At 47.2% G+C, this 19,988-nt stretch overlaps 1 long non-coding RNA gene across 1 annotated transcript in view; it reads left to right on the top strand.

Moving 5' to 3' along the window:
• Positions 1-19,712, top strand: part of LOC129486843 (uncharacterized) — a 37,934-nt gene extending 18,222 nt beyond the window's left edge. The window contains exons 3-5 of the long non-coding RNA XR_010121953.1: positions 3,889-4,155; positions 16,597-16,742; positions 17,291-19,712. This is a non-coding gene — a long non-coding RNA (uncharacterized lncRNA). The remainder of the gene's footprint in view (positions 1-3,888; positions 4,156-16,596; positions 16,743-17,290) is intronic.
• The last annotated feature ends 276 nt before the right edge of the window (positions 19,713-19,988 follow it).

Here is a 19,988-nt window from a genome sequence, read left to right as displayed (position 1 = left end):
AAACTTACAATGGTATTCAATAAATGCTGTTGGTTTCTTTTTCTTTTTTTTTTTTATTGAGACAGAGCCTCGCTCTGTCATCCAGGCTGGAGTGCAGTGGCCCGCTCTCCACTCACTGCAAGCTCCGCCTCCCGGGTTCACGCCATTCTCCTGCCTCAGCCTCCTGCATAGCTGGGACTACAGGCACCCACCACCATGCCCAGCTAATTTTTTGTATTTTTAGTAGAGAAGGGGTTTCACCGTGTTAGCCAGGATGGTCTCGATCTCCTGACCTCGTGATCCGCCCGCCTCGGCCTCCCAAAGTGCTGGGATTACAGGCATGAGCCACTGCGCCCGGCCTGCTGTTGGTTAGAATACCACAGAGCATCAGTCTAGTCCGCTTCTAGATATAGACTCACAAAGAAGAAAGCCAGGTGGCACACAGCGATTTTTGTCATGTTCTCAGGAGCGACCTCTTACGAATGCATGTCTCTTCAAAGTGCATTTCTGAAAAAGAAACAGATAAAATTACTCCTAACAGTGAAGAAAGGAAAAAGATTAACATAAATCAAGCATTGCCCATCTGTCAGCACTGTCTTTGCTTTTTTCTGTCTTATTATTCCTCACCACTCAGGTGGATATGTGTAATTATTCCTCTTAAAGACAGTAATACTCAGAGATGATAAGTGACTTGGCTGATGTCACACAGCCCAAACCCAGACACCTGTCACTGTAATGTTCTTCCAACATGCCAGACCATGTAAAAGGGATGGATACAGTAAGATGAGAAAAAAAAAAGCTTTTGGGAGGCCGAGGTGGGTGGATCATGAGATCAGGAGATCGAGACCATCCTGGCGAACACAGTGAAACCCTGTCTCTATTAAAAATACAAAAAATTAGCCGGGTGTGGTGGCGGGCCCCTCTAGTCCCAGCTACTCGGGAGGCTGAGGCAGGAGAATAGCGCGAACCCGGGAGGCGGAGCTTGCAGTGAGCCGAGATCGCACCACTGCACTCCAGCCTGGGGGGCAGCAAGACTCCATCTCAGAAAAAAAAAAAAAAAAAAAGTTTTGCAGGAAAGGACTTTTTCCCACCCTTGTTTATGTCATCCCCAAACTACCATCTCTTTTACAAAGGGGCAGTTTCAGCCAATGGGAGTCATCATGTGCAGCCATTGCTGGCTAACAGAAATGTTTGTCATTCCATAGGCTGTTTACTGGGTCGGGCCTTATCGGTTAGACTCCAACTCGGTTTAAAGGTGAGAGTCACAAAACAAGTGCTGGTGAACAGTCTGTTACTCACTTGGCATTAAGTAAACTCCAGCAACATTATAAACAGCCCAGGGGCAGATAGCTCAGGGGAAAACGACATGGACCCAGGCAATGCCTGCCCTGAGTCTGCACTTCTGAATTCTCATGTAAACACTCCAAGTTCGTGGGCTGTGCTGTGTCATGAACTAAATGGTCAAATCTAGCATTTACACATGTCTACCGACTCACCGGGTTGAAAATCCACTCACAATGCAGTTCTTGCGTTGTTCGGAACTTCAGTTTTCTGATCGGGTAGCCATGATGACAGAAACGGGATCTACTTCTGGGTGACTGTGAGGATTTGGGATATGCATTAATGTACCTGTTCCACTGCCTGCCCTGGGGCAAACTCAGTCAATCTTCGCTGCTGATGTCTATCCAGTGCCCAATCTGAGCTAGGGTTTTTACACATGCTGCTTCCAAATTCTCATAGCAAAACCATTACTGAAATGCGATTCCTGAGGCTCAGGGAGAGAACACAGACAGAGGCAAAGCTGGCAGGTAAACGCACCTCTTCTGACTTCACGCCACTGCTCCTTCTCTTCCAGGCAAGGTCTTCAGGCCGGTGAGGGTTGGTGTCATTTGTGGGACAGAAGAGCCCAAATCAAGCTGAGTTGAGGCAGCAAATACCCTATCCTGCTTCCAGATCAAAGTCCTTATTTAAAATGCATATGACATGTGTAGTAGGGCAAAGCCCGCCGACTCCAATGCCTCTCCTGTTCCCCCAGCAGTGCTATGAGAGAGGTGGCAGATGTGGCATGGTGGCCCGCATACACATTTGCAAGCTTGAGTTCTGATGTCAGCTCTGCTCCTTGTCTTCTGTATATCCTTAGGCAAATGTCTGCACCTCTGAGTTTCCACTATTTCCTCCCCTACAAAACGGGCAGAAGGAGAAGAATCAGGCTTCCTTGTTCTGAGGATCCGCAGGTGCAGAGCAAGGGAGAGCAGACACTCAGGAATGGTGGCCAATTGTCCCCCAATTCATGCTAAGGAGTGAAAAGAAAAGCAGAGATATTAAGTGCCTTGCCCAAGGATATTGGCTTAGTGAGAGGTGGGACTAGGAACTAAACCCTGGAACTGTTCCATGATAAAGCCACAACTCCAATGTCCCCAGTCTCACCATGTGCCAATGCTCCCACCCCCATTACACCAACCTCTGCCTCTAGGAAGTTGCCAGTCTCCTAAAGAGAATAGAAGCAGCTCACAGATGGTTGAAGTACAAGTGGAATCAAAGCACCTGCAAAAAAAGCACAAGCTAAAAGATGTGAGAGGTCTTAGCAGGGAGTAATCCTAGTTTGGAGAAAGGTTCTAAACTTCCAGGAGGAGGTGGTGCAAGTGTTGGCTCTTGAATGAGCAAGGTTGGAAGTGCAGGAATGCTGGCCTGGCATGTGGGAGCCTGCCAGGGGCTGGGCATTGGGACGGCCCTGGGGCAGGCCTTGGAGAGGTTGGCAAGGCTGCACTGGGAACAAAATGTGTGCTTCTCTCTGGATTCTTCCACCTCCCACCTCCCTCCTGGGGAGTGACCCAAACCCTCACCTTCCATCCTGTGCTGACTCCTAGTGCCCTGAATTGGGAGAGAAACCGGTATCCACTGTGCAGTTCCTTGCCAGGGACACTGCTAGTTCTCCAATACAGAAACAAACCTCTGCACAGTAAAGATCAGATCGGCAAAGGGAGTTGCTTGCAGTCACAAGGATGGAAGGGAAAGAAGCTGGGATTCCAGCTCCATTATCTCGGGTTCCCAAACCCAGCATCTTTCCATTAAAACATGCTACCTTGAAAGCCCAAGAAAGTCTTTGTATTTGGAGAAAAATAAAGCCTTGGGGCGGAATGGTAGGGCCTCCTTAAATAATGGCACAGAAGGATTATTAATTGCTTAGCAGCAAACATCTATGGAGTGTTTATTATATGCCAGGTACTCTTCTAAGGGCTTTTGATATTTTAACTTAATTCCTCACTGCTGCTGCTGTGCCCTACAAGGGAGGCACTATTATTATAATCAGCTTCTATTTCACACTAGGAAATTGACACACACAGTTTAAGTAGCTTGTCTAAGGGCATATGGTTAATAGGATTTAAAGATTGGATTTGAGTCCAGGCGGCTGGGATCCAGCTTACAGCTCTAACTAGAATAATGTGTGAGGTTGGTCAGGCTGTGCACTGCACAAGGGCGCCTGGCCATGGGGGCACAGAGAAGCTGAAATCCAGCCGGGATTCTGCTCTCTGGGGCTGCTTAGAGGAAGAGGCACCACTGTGTAACTTACACACAAGAACTGCCAAGCCACGACTAGCCTCCTGGAAATGCCAGCTGCTGACTACACCGTGGCTTTTGCTGATAGCATGATTGATTTTTTTTTTTCCTTTTTAGATCGTGACCTTCCCAAACCCATCTAGGAGTACAGATAAAAATGCACAGTGCATGAAAACTGTGAAATGGGGTCCCGCCACCAGCCATGGTGGGGAAAAGACCTTAAACACCACCGGCTCTGACATTCTTTCTTTAGGTGATGAAAATGAGCCCTGGAAGTCTTTGCATGGGGCTTTGGGCAGGTATGCCAGGGCGTGCACGTGCACACCACTGACCCAGCCATCCCTCTTCTAGGAATCAGTCTTCATGCAACTCTCAGCAACCTCTGCCGAGATCTCTGTGGAAGCATTGTTCGCAAGAGCAGATAATCAGAAACCACCCAAAAAATCATAAAGAAGACATTGGGCAAATCAATAATGGTATGCTGAGATTTGGATTGCCAAATTGACGTTGAAGTGAAGGAGGCAGATTTGCTTGTGGTAACAGTGAAAGTGATACAAGATCTACTTGAAGTGCAGAATATCCCATTCACCGTGAGACGTTGGTAAATAATGTTTTCGTGTAAGTACATATATTTAATCATTAGGTTGAAGGCAGCAAAGAGTGTGGTTAAGTCCACGTGTTATGGAATAAGACTGCTTGAGTGCATACCTTGGCTCCTACACTAGCCAGGTGAGGATGGGGGAGTTACTGGACTAATTTTTTTTTTTTTTTTTTTTTTTAGTAGAGGCAGGGTTTCACTGCGTTAGCCAGGATGGTCTCGATCTCCTGACCTCGTGATCTGCCCGCCTCGGCCTCCCAAAGTGCTGGGATTACAGGCGTGAGACACCGTGCCTGGCCTTTTTTTTTTTTTTTTTTTTTTTTTTTGGAGACAGGGTCTTGCTCTGTCATCCAGGCTGGAGTGAAGTGGCACAATCATGACTCACAACAACCTCAAACTGCTGGAATCAAGCAATCCTCCCACTTTAGCCTCCTGAGCAGCTGGGACTACAGCCATGCACCACCATGCCCAGCTAATTTTTATTTTTTTCTGTAGAGATGGTGTCTCTCACTGTGTTACCCAGGCTGGTCTTGAACTCTTGGTCTCAAGTAATCCTCCCCCCTCAGCCTCCCAAAATGCTGGGATTACAAGCCTGAGCCACCATGCCCAGCCAGGCTTGACTTCTTGCCTCTCAGGATTAAGGGCTTGGAGGGAGCCTGATATCCCGGGTTTGAGTCCTGGTTTGCTATTTCCTTCCTACCTGATCTGGACCAAGTGACTCATTCTGAGTGTGTCTCAATTTCTCTGCGTGTAAGCCGGACACACAGACGGTTCTTACCTTAGTGAGCAGTTGCATGCTGCCTTCTTAAGAGGTCTGGGGCACAGTAAGCCCCCAGGAGTGTTAGTTATGCTGAAGCCTGCAAGAAAATGCTGAAGAAATGCACACAGCCAACATTGGTTAACTCTGAGGAATGTTTACTGTTGGACTCACACATTTCATAGCATTTAAGATTTTTGAAAGGAATAAGTGAGCCTTGCAATTAGGAAAAAAAAATCACGAATTACAAAAGAATACTTTTGCAAAAGGCCCTCTTGAAGAGGTAACTATGTCCTTCTAGCACATTCCCCAGAATAAAGGGCTGGTGCATTCAAGCAGCCTGGCGGCCACCCCTCTGCATCACCATCTCTACCCTACAGTGCACTGGGCTTTCCACTGTCACTGTTCTTACCCCTGGGGGCTGTCCCTTGACAGGTCAGCCTCTCCCACAGTCCTGAGAGCTGTCCAAGGACAGGGATTATAGCTAATTGATCCTCTCTGCATCTCTGGGGCCTGGTGCAGTGATTGGTATACAATAGTAGGTGCCTAATGAAGGTTTGCTGAGTACTTGAGGGATTACTGAAGGAAGTTACTTCTGTAGCCTGACAATAAACACGCTCCCTTCTGACCCCTCAGGAATGCTCTTGGCACCCGTTCCCAAGTCAGGCCCTAAAAATGAACACTGTTAATGACAAAACAAAACAAGACATTCCAGACTCAGCCTTAGGCGGCCGACTCTTGGGGCTGCCATGCCTTTGGCCAGTGGCTTCAGAGGCTGTCCTCAGGGAGGGGACCTCCAGCCCTTCCAGTCCAGAGCCACAGCCTCCTGGGACAGGCAGCAGACCATGAAAATTAGGAGTGCAGCCGTGGCCACAGATTCACTTTGTATATTAACAGGAAGAGTTTTCCTTTCCATACATGCATCAGTGTGCCCTCCCCCAAAACAAACAAATAAACAAGCAAAGATAAAAGAAAGAAAAGAGGAGGGACAGAGGGTGGGATATGAGAGGGAGGGAGGAATGGAGGGAGAGAAAGGAAGAGAAAGAAAGGAATAAAGAGAGAAAAAAGAGAAGGAAAGAACAAGGGAGGGAGAGAGGAAGGAAGGAAGAAAGGAAGGAAGGAAGGGAGAGACAGAGGGAGGGAGAGAGGGACATGTACCTTTTGTAGACAGACCCTCTATCTGACTCCCGCTGACATTACTTTAGAGAGATTAAATAATGAGAATTACTCCTCTTTTGTAAAAAACACTAGGCCAAGCTTGTGGGCCATATGATGCCTGCGAGTTCAAAATTCCTGAAGCTCTTTTCCATTTTACAGATGAGTAAACTGAGGGGCTACAGTTTGCCCAAGGTCACTGGGAGTGAGTGAGTGTGGCCAGAGAGATTTCTGATTTCCCAGTCCAGACCCTTCCCTCTGCTCTGGCCCTTGAGGCCAAGGGTGTGAACATCCCAGAGGCAGGATCTCTCACGGGAGCAGCCCGGCCCGCCTGCCTCCTTCAGATCCCCAGTCCCACCTCTTCCCAGGAGCCCACTGTCATCGTGGGAGTCCACGTGGCCTTCTTAACAGATGCTGCCAAAAACAGTGCTTCCAGCCCCAGGAGGGAGATTAGGGGTGAGAGACTCAGGTTACCGCAGAGATAGTGGGGTCAGGGAAGACTGGGGCTTCTCTGAAATTGTAGGTCAAGGGCAGGGATACTGATGCTGACGTCAGCATTGGAGCCAGACCAATGCGAGTGGGAATTTCAGTTCTTTTTCTTCTCAGCTTGGTGAGTTTTGACAAGTTATAGAACCAGTCTGGGCCTCAGTATACTAAGGTCTAAAATGAGCTAACACACAAGGCTGTATGCAAAATCAACTTAATATAAATGAGGCCCTAGTCCCAAGTAGGTACTCCTTGGCACGCGGCTTTTGTAGGAGAAAATTGAGTTCTGTGGGTTTAGGAGGTGAGTCAGCATTTGGTTGTGGGTCAGTACGAGGAGAAGTTCCACCCTTCATGTCAAGACAAAGAAAGGCCAGCTCAGGCCTTATATACTCAGCTCCCCAGATGTGCAGGCGAGGGAGAGGGGGGTTTTGGAGTGGGGGGGTTTGGGGGAGGGCTTTAGGCTAGGGTTCTTTCTAAGAACATAGGCCCAGGAAACAAGGCCTCTGGTCTTGCCTCTACCTCAATTAGCTGTGTGACTTTGGAAAAGTCACCCAACCTCTCTGAAACCCAGTTTTCAGAACCATAGCAGGGAAAATAGCATCTCGCAGGCTGCTTGTGTAGAGTAACTGGGTGTGGACAATGCTAGTGCATAGGGAGCCCATAACAAATGTGACTCCCTTCATTGGCTCAGCTCCACCAAGTATTAGCTGAGAGGACGCCCCTTCCAGGCCCTCACTTTCTCCCTGCCTGGATTCCTGTTTGTGTCCAAGTAATGTTTCCCAAATGGTAGTTTTTTGTGTACCACAATTATGATTTTTGACATAATCCAAGTACACTTTGTAAAACTCATTCCTCTATATTTTTGAAAATTTAATGGATTCCTTTGTATAAATTGAAATATAAAAATTAAAGGAAAACCAGTGTATAGCTGTTCTGAGTGGAGAAGCAGTTTGGCTGGTCATAAATCAAAGGCCTGGGTAAAAATAAACACAATCAAAAGCAAACAAGATATTAACTTCCAGCTAGGTCTAGCTGCTGGGGGAGGTGCCCAGCCCAGACGCTGCTCTTTCCTGGTTAAAAGGAGAGCAGAGGAGGTGTTAGCATCTGCCCCGGTGCAAAACTGAGGCCTGCTCCTCGATGTAACCAGAAGGATGCAAGGAACTGGGAAGAAATTTTGTCTGCTGCGGGTTGATTTTATTTAACACCTTATGCATGCGCCTCAAGAATGGTGTTGGGGAACCCCAACTTCATCCTCCTAAGGCCCCTCTCTAGGATACGCAGGCCTTGGTGGTCTTGTTGGTCATTTCCTGTGTAAAAGGTGAGTGGGTCTGGAAGGGCCTCGTATGGGGTGGGGCGAAGGGGAAGGCAGAGTGGAATGGAAGACATAAGGGGTGTGTGGTTGGTAAGGTGTGGTAGGGACCACCTAGAGTTCAGCTCCTTCCCTAGTACGTCCCAGTTGGCAGAGAGTTTCCTCTCAGCAGAAGCCTGTGGGCCAAGCAGAGCCTGATCCCCATCAAGTCTGTCCTGGGCGGCCATGATGCTTGGCTGAGGGAGTCAGGAAGTGAGTGGGCGTCAGGCGGAAGTCGTTCTGAAGGGCTGTAGAGTGGTATCCATGACAGCCATAACTCACAGTAACAAGAGCCGGACAGAAACACTGAGATGCTGGTCACATGAAGAGTGTGCTCAGGGAGGAGATGACTAGGACCCCAGCAAAGATAATAACCACAACCAGTGATCCAGCCAATGCCTTCACTGGTGGCATAGGCACGGTCTAGGAAATAAAACTGCGAGATCCACCAAATCTGTTTTTCCCCATCCTAAAGCTTGCAAGAAGCAAGCTTTTATTTTCTCACAAATAGATTTTGATATTAAAATTGTTGCCCTTTATTGGGTCCTGATCGTTGTATGAACTCATCTTGTTTACTCTTCATGGCAGCCTGTGATTTGATTATGATTATCCTTACCTTATGTCTGAGGAAAGCAGGACCCCAAGAGGTGATGTGACCAGCCAGGATCACACACAGTCTCTAAGAGCCAGGGCTGGGATTCAAACCTCCAGGCCAGGCGTGGTGGCTCATGCCTATAATCCCAGCACTTTGGGAAGCTGAGGTGGGAGGATTGCTTGAGCCCAGGAGCTCAAGACCAGCCTGGGCAGCATGGAGAAACCCCGACTCTACATAAAATAGAAAAATTAGCTGGGTTCACTGTTGCACGCCTGTAGTCCCAGCTATTCGTGAGGCTGAGTTGGGAGGATAGCTTGACTTCCGGAGGTTGAGGCTGTAGCCTGGACAACAGAGCAAGACCCTGTCTCAAAAAAAAAAAAAAAAAGCAAATACAAATCTCCAAATCTCTCATTCCATGGTATCCTGCCACAGGATGGGAATAGAACAGGGGGCTCCCATACCTGAAGGGACGAATGTGATGTGGACTTGCTTTGGTGACTCAGAGAGATAAAACTGAGAAATAAGGGTGGACATTGCTGAAAATCAAACAGAGCATCTGGATGTTGGAATGGACTCCCTGGGAGGCACGGGAGATACCCCTACAGGGAGTGGATCACCCCCAATGTGGATGTCGGGCCCAGTGTCTGGCCTGGGGGGCACATATCAGATGCTCAGCATCACTACCCATGAATGCACCTCCAGGGACACTTTCCACACATTACTTCCCCGTCTGCCAGTGAGCTGTGCCTCCTGATTCAGATTTTACAGACTTCTCAGCAGGACCCCAGAGACATCAAATCACCTCCCCAAAGTCACCTCACCACTGTGAGGCTGAGCAAGACTTGAATCCAGTTTTCCTTTATATCTTCTGTCTCTCAAATCCTCCATCCACCCACTTGTCAGCAGGACTGTCATTTCTATCTCTAAACTTACCCCGCTCCAGCCACTTCTCCCCACCTTCCCCATCCTGCCCTGGTCTGGCCACCATCATCTGTCCACTGGGCCACTCCAAGGGCCTCTTCTTTGTTTCAACCCTTCACCCCCTGGAAGTAGAGTCACCACACAGCAGCCATGGGGATCTTTTTCAAAAGCAAATCTAGTACTTTATCTTTTGGCTGAAAGGCTTCTGCTGGTCTCACAGCAGCTTAGAATAAGGTCCAAACTCCCTCTGAGGCTCTGAAAAGCCTTCCAGGCCCTGCCTGTTATGGGATAAACTGTGTCTCCCAGAAACTCCTATGTTGAAGTCCTAAACCCCAGGACCTCAGAATGTGACTGCATTTAGAGAGAGAGTCTTTAAAGAGGTAATTAAGATAAAATGAGGCTGCTAGTATGGGGCCTAATCCAATATGACTGTTGTCCTTATAAGAAGAGACCTGGACACATACAAACAGAGGGAAGACCCCATCAAGGCACAGGGAGAAGATGGCAAACAAGCCAAAGGGACAGGTCTCAGAAGAAAACAGTCCTGCTGATACCTTGGACTCAGACTTCCAGCCTCCAGGACTGTGAGAAAATAAGTGTCTGTTGCTTTAGCCCCCAGTCTGTGGTACTTTGTTACAGCAACCTGAGCGGACTAACACACCGCCCTGAGACTTTCTCTTTGCTCTCTGCTCCAGCCACACACTGGCCTCCGCCAAGTTCCTACTACTGACTGTGAACACTCCTGCCATGAGGCCTTTGAATGGGCTGAACCCTCTGCTGGCCTTACCCTTCTGTACACAAACAGAAAGGTACTCTGGAAGCAGGATGTGGAATGCATTAAGAGAGAAAGTTACATGGATTTAATAAATATTCCCTCAGCACCCATCTTGGGCCAGGCACTGAGCCAGCTCCAGAGTTGCAGAGAGAGATGAAGAGGTTCCTGAGCCCCTGAGGAGGGTGCTCAGGACCCAGGGAGGAGACAGACTGATTTTGACAATAGAATGGGAGGGGTGGGATGGAGATTTTGCAGTTGGGTGAAGAACCAAAGAGGCACAAGGTATACCCCAGTCTTGGAGTGTGCAATGGACTGAATGTTTGTGCCTCCTCCAGATTTGTAGGTTAAAGCCTGAATCTCAATGTGATGGTGTTTGGAGGTGAGGCATTTGAGAGGCAATTAGGATTGGAGTAGGTCATGAGGCTACCGTTGTGACGTAACTGTCCTTATAAAAAGAGGAAGAGACACGAAATCTCTGTCTCCTCCATGTGAGGACACAGCAAGAAGGTGGTCACATGCAAACCGAGAAGCGAGCCCTCATCAGACACCAGATCTGCCAGTGCCTTGATCTTGGACTTCCCAGCCCCCAAACTTGTGAGAAATGAGTGCCTGTTCTTTTCGCCACCCAGTCTGTAGCATTTGTTTATGGCAGCCTGGGCAGACTAAGCTGGGGAGGATAAAGCCCACAACTGGCTGTCAGGAGACTGAATTTACATCCCTATTCTGCTATGGTGACACTAGGCAAGGGTTTCCCTTCTCTGGGCCTCAGTTTCCCCATCTGTAAAGACAAGACAATAAACCTTCCCTCTAAGCGTTTATGCCCTGACTGTAGAAGATTTCTTCACCTCAGCTGTTCAGTGCTGAGGGTCTGGAGAAGGTTTCTTTCCAGCAAAAGACGGATCCTGCACCTTTCAGGCTTGCGGCTGCTTGGAGACACCCCCAGACCACAGTGGTAGGGGACAGGGAGGCAGATGCAGGCAGATATCTCACACAGCACTTTTTCCAAGTACCCGGGGTCATCGCTAGGGCTGAGTCGTGCAGGTGTGGAGAAGCATGGGACTTACCCATCCCCTCCCTGGTTAAATATTTGCCAGCTTTGGCCCCATCTCCAGAGGAGTTCGACCAACCAGCCTAGCGAATGCATCTGGATATGGCCTTGTGCGCACGAGGGCTTAGGGCTTAGGCAGCACTTTTGTTATTTGAGTTTTTATTTAACTAGAAGAGAAAAAAAAGCAGATACTGGTTCTCTCCCTCCCGTATCCCCCACCTCACTGCGCAGCTGACCTTGGCTCCTCTCAGGCCCAAGGTTGACCAGGGCTGGCCAGACAGCCCTTGCAGAGGAAAGAGCAGCAGTTTTTGTTTTGTTTTGTTTTGAGACAGAGTCTTGCTTTGTAACCCAGGCTGGGGTGCAGTGGCACAACCTCAGCTCACTGCAACCTCCGCCTCCCGGGTTCAAATGATTCTCATGCCTCAGCCTTCCATGTGTCAGGCATGTGCCACCACACCACATCCGACTAATTTTTTGCATTTTTAGTAGAGATGGGGTTTCACTATGTTGGTCAGGCTGGCCTCGAACTCCTGGCCTTAAGTTATCCACCTGCCTCAGCCTTCCAAAGTGCTGGGATCTCAGGCATGAACCAGCACACCCAGCCAAGAACAGCAGGTTCTCATGCAGAGAATGCTGGGTCAAAATTTTTGCTCTGCCACTGGAGTCATGCATCTTTGGCAATTCCCTTCACTTCTCTGGGCATTGCCCCACCCTGAGCTAATGGAGGCTCCAGGCAAGAGCCCCTTAGGTCTCAATCGTCCCCCTCTGCCCCACGACATCTCACCCTTTCCCCTGCTCTGCCGTGCTCACTGCAGCTCTGATGGGCTGTTCTTTCCCTTCTCAGCTTTTGAGTTTCTGTCTTAGTTGCATCTGCCCCTTCCTGATTGCCTGATGGTAGTGACTGGACTCAGCATCAGGCATCTGGGTGCAGATCCCATCTGCATCATTTTCTTCTTAGGAAAAATTACCCCACCTCTGTCAACCTTGATACTCTGTCTGTACAATGAGGGCTGAGAATTAAATCTTGTTGGAGTTCTTAGGAGAATAAAGATGACATTGTATGTGATGCATTTTCATGAGCAGGAACCTAAAGACCAGCACTTCTATTAATTAGGCCATCCTGTCCCCCTGCCCCCTTCCTTCCCTTCCCTCACACTAGGTTAGTTAAGATGCTGACCCCTTATTCCCCCAGTGTCATACCTGGCTCTGCAAAGCACACACCACTGTGGGCATTTAGCGTCATGCTTGTTTGTGTTTGGCCAGAAGTGTCTAGAGGGCAGAGACCAGGTCTCATTTATCTTCCAACCCCCAGGTCAGCAAGCACTTGATCAGAGCCAGTTTCTTGAGTGAGTGAATGCATGGGTGAATGAATAAATGAATTGCCAATGACCTTTTCTGCCCTGTGAGGAAATGCTCTTGGTCTTCACCAATCAATAGTGATCTATGTCCCAGTTTCTAAGTCATGCCCTAGAAAACGATCACTGGGCTTCAAAGGCATGAAACAGTGTTGAGTAGACCGGATGTTGGCAGGGTAGGGAAGGGAGGTCACAGAGGTGGTGTGGGCCAGCCTTGGCACCCTGGATGCTTCCTGCAGTGGGAGAGGAGCATCACACACATGTGTCTTTTCATACCCACATGTCTTTTCTTTCTGCCCACCCTACTAGTGGACTTACGGCACTTCCAGCCAGAGTTGGCCCTGTCCCTTGGAGAGGGTCCTTAAATTACATCTGAGGGCCACCCCGCATATGTTTGTGTGAATCACAAGACCTAGAGTTCAGATCCCATGAGAGAATACTATACCTAGGCCACTGACCCACTTTGAAGCTCAGCTCTGGAATGGACCAGCACCCTGTAGTACCACAAGGTCAACTGGCCTCTTCTTAAGGAGCTTAATAAAATTCTAAATTACTAAAATAATAAGAGGATTCCAGGAGATTATATCTAAAAGCACGAACAGCATCACAAAAGTTTCCAACCAGATTTGTTTTTCTATTTACTGTTTCCACTTTAATTTGTACAACCCATATTTCCCAAGGGCCTACCAGGAGCCAGGCACTGGGCTGTGCTCTGAAGATACACAGCCCGGTGAGACTCGGCCCATTGGTGGCCAAGAGACCTCTTGGGGGAGAGGGGGATGCTGCTGAGGCCAGCCCAGAGAGAAGAGCTGCCCTGGGGACCCCTGCCCTGAGGCTTCTGAGTTACTGGGTCCCCCTCAAGGCCAAGCTCTGGGCCATGAGCTACAGCTTTTGTCTCCTGAGTTCCCACAGTTACTTCACAAGGTTGAGAGCAAATGAATCTTCTCCATGAGGAAAATGAGGCTCAGAGAAGTTAAATAACACACCCAACTTCACACAGCAAACCCATGGCCAAGTCACCAGGAGCTCAGATCCTGGCCAATTTAACTCCAAATTCCATGTTCTTAACCTATGTGGCCCAGAGAGGACAGAAGTGTTGAGTGAGGGAGGGGTCATTTATTGGTCCTCTCAGGTCCAAGAAAATTTCACAAGAAAATGGGGCAGAGAGCAGGAATCTTATACCATCCCCAGTCCATACGACATTCTGAGTATGTTGGTGTTTCTGCTGACATTTTTTGGAGGACATTTTGGTGTGGGGGTTTGACATAAGACAGTTTTTGGTCTGAGCATCTGCTCTGCCATTTTGTAATAGGATGACCTTGGACAGGTGACTTAATCTGTTCTAACCTCACCTTCTTCACCTGTAATGTTTAATGATAAGGATTCCTAAATGCTGGGAGTGTGTCACAGATTAGCTGCTATATTAGTTTGCTTGTGCTGCCATTAAGACATAACACAGACCTAAACAACAGAAATTTCTGTATTTTCTCACAATTCTGGAGGCTGGAAGTCCAAAATGAAGGCTTTGGCAGGTTGACTTTCTTCTGAGGCCTCTCATCGTGGCTTGCAGATGGGCTGCTGATAAAGACATACCTGAGACTGGGCAATTTACAAAAGAAAGAGATTTAATGGACTTATAGTTCCACACGGCTGGGGAGGCCTCACAATCATGATGGAAGGCAAGGAGGAGCAAGTCACATCTTACATGGATGGTGACAGGCAAAGAGAGCTTGTGCAGGCAAACTCCCCTTTTTAAAACCATGAGATCTCATGAGATTTATTCACTGTCACGAGAACAGCACAGGAAAAACTCGCCTCCGTGATTCAATTATCTCCCACCAGGTCCCTCCCCCAACACATGGGAATTCAAAATGAGGTTTAGGTGAGGACACAGCCAAACCATATCAGATGGCCTTGGACAGGTGGCTTAATCTGTTCTAACCTCACCTCCTTCACCTATAATATTTAATGATAAGGATTCCTACATACGGGGTGTATGTTAAGGATAATCAGCTATATTAGTTTGCTTGTGCTGCTGTGAGAAAGTACCACAGAGCTAAACAACAGAAATTTATTTATTTTCTCACAATGCTGGGGGCTGGACTTTGAAATTAAGGCTTTGGCAGGGTGACTTTCTTCTGAGGCCTCTCATCGTGGCTTGCAGATGGGCTGCTGATAAAGACATAACACAGGCCAGAGCTGGCTCTGAAAATGACCATGTCCGAACCCAGCTGGAAACCAAATGCAGGTGGATGAGGAGGCGGCAGACGATTCTAGAGGAGACATTCTTCAATATGTCTGGCTTCTCTCCACCAGGACAAAAATACAAAACAATCAAAGTGCAGGCTGGAGACATGCCTCCAGGTTAAAAGAGACTTACAGTGCATCACACACACAACGTACTGCATGAATCTTGCTTGGATCTCACCTTGATATCTAGCCATGATAGTTAACTTCTGACAGTTAACACAAATCTTCATCTGTAGAATTCTTACACAATGTAAGTGTTTTGGTTTTTTAATGGTAGTTTGGTGTGTAACAAACTACCCCGAACTAGTGGCTTGAAATGACAGTTGTTTTACTTATTTGCTCTTGATTCTACAATTTGGACAGGGGGTGGCAGCTCAGGTGGCTAAGGGAGGCTGGGGGACCCTCCTCTGAGATGGCTCACACACGTGGCTGGCTGCTAGGAGTTGAGGCAAGGCTGTTGACTGGGGAGTCAGCATTCTCCCTCGTGGTTTCTCCGTGTGGCTGCTTGGGACTTCTCATAGTCTGGGGGTGTGAAGGTAGCTGGGTGTGGTACGTGGCTGCTGGCTTCCAACAGAGCAAAGGCGGATGCTGCCAGGCTTTCTGAAGGTTTAGCCCTGAAACTGTCCCAATGTTACATCTGCCACATTCTATCAGTTAGAGTGGGTTACCCAAGCAGCCTGGCCAGATTCAAGGGGGAATGGAACAAGGGCACACACACGAGGGGATATGGTTCCTTGGAAACCCCACAGTGACATTCTGCCAGGAAAGAACTAAGGCAAAATCCCAGTGGAAAAATGGACCATGGAAATGAACAAATAATTCCCACAAGAAATACAAATGGCCAACACGCATGTAAAAGTGTGCTCAACAGAACTAATAATTGAAGAAACACATGTCTACATTTCACATGATTTTTCCCTGCTCAAGGATGGAACAAGGTATGGCAAAGATTCAGAGGTCCCTGTTGGAGTGAAAATATCTGCAAATCTTCTAGAGGAAAAAATCGATCATATATATATCGAAAACTTCTAAAAACAGTGAATGTTTGGATTCAGCAATTTGTCATTTAGGACTTTCTAGAGCTATTTTATAGGAAAATACTCGGAAAAGTACACAGCATTGTTTATAATAGTAAAGGATTGAAAGGAACTTAACCAGCCATTAATAGAAAGTGGATTAAATGAATTGCTTCATTGATTTGGTGGAATATAATGCAGGAAATATCTTAATCAATTGGGCTTTTAAGCCACTGACCTTGCTTCAGAAAATATTTGCCAACCCTTCCCAACTCATATCATCCAGGTTCGAGCACCCAGATATTCATTTACCCATTCATTTCAGACATGTATTTAGTGCCACATGAGAGCAGTAATTGTGTATGATGTTGTCCCTGCCTCTGAAGTATTTTCAGAATGGTTGGCAAAAATATTTAAAAACATTAATTATTAAGTAAACACAATGCAAATGGAACAGTTGAATGCACATTGACTGACAACACCATCTCTTTCATCCAGAAGTCACCAGCAAAGTCCAAAAGGAATAAAAGAGTACCTAGTGCTAGTGAGGATGAAGGCTAAGAAGCCCTGGAGTTGAGAATATTAATTGGCATGACATCCTTGTCTTCCAATAGAAGCTTGGCCAAATAAACTATTATATATACGTTAAAAGGAACTCCATAACTCTGAATAGAAAATGATGTGGAACGATCTCCATGATATTGTTAAAAGAAATGAAAAGGTTTCTTTTTATTTTATTTCTTTTATTTGAACAGTTTGTGCAGCATGCCTGCAGTTGTGTAAAGAATGTAACAGGGAAATGTCTCAAAACAGAAGAAGACACCTGTGGGCAGCACGTTCTGGACAGTGATCCTGGGAGCTGGAAAGAAGACTCACTTTTCACTTTACAACCTTGGGCACTGTAAGGATATTTTGGGCTTGGTATGTGTGTTTTTTGTTGTTGTTGTTGTTTGTTTGTTTTATTATACTTTAAGTTTTAGGGTACATGTGCACAACGTGCAGGTTAGTTACATATGTATACATGTGCCATGTTGGTGTGCTGCACCCATTAACTCATCATTTAACATTAGGTATACCTCCTAATGCTATCCCTCTCCCCTTCCCCCACCCCACAACAGGCCCCGGTGTGTGATGTTCCCCTTCCTGTGTCCATGTGTTATCATTGTTCAATTCCCACCTATGAGTGAGAACATGCGGTGTTTGGTTTTTTGTCCTTGTGATAGTTTGCTGAGAATTATGGTTTCCAGCTTCATCCATGTTCCTACAAAGGACATGAACTCATCATTTTTTGTGGCTGCATAGTATTCCATGGTGTATGGTATGTGTGTTTTATAAAAATAACTTAATGAGACATTTTTAATGTCTCAGAGATAGTGTGTTCATGACAGTTCACCTCACTAGCATCTTCTAAATCCACTCATTTCTTCATCCATTTGTCCATTGATTCAGCATTTTGGTGGCAGTCATTTTAGGAAGGAAGATATGAAGGCAGAGAAGACAAGGCCCCCACTTCCAGGACAGGATCCTCAGAATCTAATGGGGAAGCCCATGGGAGCAGATGCTGAGAAGAGGAGGTCACCCCGGAGCTGAGGAGGGCTCAAGAGACAGTGACTGACCTCACCTAGCTGCATGTGTGCAGTGGGGGCATGGCTGGGCAGCAGGGGGGGTCCAAGAAAAGGGACTATCTAAGCTGGGCTTTGAAAGTCACATGAACTTGGGTCAGATGAGGAAGGCCAGGCAGGAACCTTGGCATCCACCAGAGCAAACAATGAATGTTTCCAACTCAGCCAACCTATTTGGCAGGAATGAGAAATTCACGAGCCAAAGGGAAGAGTGAAGGAAGGAGGCATTCAGACTGGCAGACTATGGGAGAGATTTTATGGTTTTTCATGGAAGAAATCACACCTTGTTTTATTATTTTTGATTTTCATTATGTTTACAGAAAAAAATCTCTACCCATCTTCAGTCACATGGCAACCAAAGACCCTGCTGCTCAGAGCAGTGAACTTTGTCTCCCCTCTTCCAAAGTAGCTTATGATGCTACAGGGTCCAGTCCAGGGCTGCCGGGAAGACAATGCACAGTCTCTCTTAGACGCTGAAATACATTTCAGTGGCACAGCAGCAGGCCACCGAGAGCTTCTGGTAGGGCTTCTCAAACTTCTGTCATTCAAGGTCCCAGTTAATATAGGGCAGTTGTAGTCATAGCTGGATTCCTGGAGGTATGAACTTGGGCAAGTCACTTTCTCTCTCTGAAAATCCAACATCCCAAAGCAACCAACTTTCAGTATTGGCACAAAGACTAATGTGACATTGTCCTACATCAGTTTCCCATCATCATCTTACAGCCCAAATGCCTTAGGTTTATCCTCTACGTGTCTGGGCAATATTCCCTGCCCAAGGACTTGTTGACAGCAGCCACCCAGGCTGCCCTCTGATCTCTCGTTTCTCTTCTTCCTCCTATAGTATCGTTCAGATCAGTCTTGCATTGACTCCCATAGCCACAGTCGTGGTTCAATTTTCATTCTCTCTCGCATTTTCTCCCTGACTTGGTGTTTCCACACATAGTGGAAGACATCAAGGTCTTTTGAAAACACAGACCTGATTATGTCAACTCCTGTTTCTAATTCCTCAATGGCTCCCAGTTGCCCAAAGGCAAATCACGACTACTCATGAGAGTATACAAAGGCCTTCCTGGCCAGCCTCTATCTACTCAATCAGCCTCAATTCTAGATTTTCCAAATCCCCTATTTTATGCCCAACAGATGTGATTATTAATCATTCCTAAAACCCACCACATTTTCTCTTGCTTCCATGCTTTTCACAGGCTGTTCCCACTGCCTGGAACCACGATGCTTTCCAAACCCTCTGTTTATCTAGAAGTATTGTGCCTCCGTGGCACTTCTCCAGACACCTATGTGCCCCGGCTGGGTTAGGTGACCCTGCTCTGTACTCCCTCTTGTAGTTGTCTGAGCTACCTCAGTCATCATAGTTAGCACAGAGCCTGGGCTCAGCTTTTTTCTGTACCCACTTCCTTTGTTGACCTAGAGTGGCCTAAGTGGTGCACACAGCACGGAGCATGGTTAGAGAGAACAGATGTGAGTCAAATGAGAGAATGTATGTCTCTGGTGCTAACCCAGGGTATGAGTGACAGCTCTTTGCCTGTGTTTCAGATACAATGTCCCTTGTCTGAGAGCTTCCACGGTATGTGGAAATGACCACCATCACCTTCCACTAGGAGACTATTTCTTCCAATGCAATTCCCAGACATGTGGAACAACTGGGGCTTAACTTCTTTCCATCACTAGAATATAATGTATTATGGCTCTCCAAAAAAACAGAACCAATAGGAAAGACAGATATAGATACAGATATAGATATAGATATAAATTAATGGAAAAGTTGTGAGGAATTGACTCATGTGGTTGTGGAGGCTGAGAATTCTCATCATCTTCTATCCACCAGCTAGAGACCCAGGAAAGTGAGTGCTGTAATTCCAGCCTGAGTCCAAAGGCCTGACAACCAGGGAATTTGATGCTATAAGTCCCAGTCCAAGGGCAAGAGAAGACGAGATGCCCCAGCTCAACCAGGCATGCAGGAAGCAAAAGGGATGAATCTTTCCCTCCTTCCTCTGCCTTTTTGTTCTATTCAGGCCCTCGATGGACTGGATGGTTTCCACCCACATTGGGAAGGGCCATCTGCTTTACTAAGTTCTCCCACTTGAATGCTAGTCTCATCCAGAAACATCTGCACAGATACACCTGGAAAAAATTGGCGAATCAGAGCATTAACCCGTTGGCCCAGTCAAGTTGACACAAAATTAAACCATCACAGAAACTATCTCTTCTGAATAAATATATTTCTCCTTTCCATGGACAAATCTACCTTTAATTAATTTTACAGGGCTTCTGTGGGCAAAGAACCCTTAGAGTTCATCTAGTTAGTTCTGCCCCGTGCCTGCTTTGCAGATGGGGAAACTGAGGCTCAGAGAGCAGACCTGGGTCCCAGGGCCTGCTGCGGGGCAGAGCCAGTCTGAGCTCTTTCCAGCACGCCTTGGTCTCCAGTGAGCCTGATTTATTCTTTCTAGGGGCTGTGGTCTTGGCCCTCCTGGGCCTGCTGCCTTGTTTTCCTGTGGCCCCTTACAGAGCTC

The sequence above is a fragment of the Symphalangus syndactylus genome, chromosome 7 (genome assembly GCF_028878055.3).
Source record: "Symphalangus syndactylus isolate Jambi chromosome 7, NHGRI_mSymSyn1-v2.1_pri, whole genome shotgun sequence".
Taxonomy (NCBI): domain Eukaryota; kingdom Metazoa; phylum Chordata; class Mammalia; order Primates; family Hylobatidae; genus Symphalangus; species Symphalangus syndactylus.
This window is presented reverse-complemented; position numbering and strand designations above follow the sequence as displayed.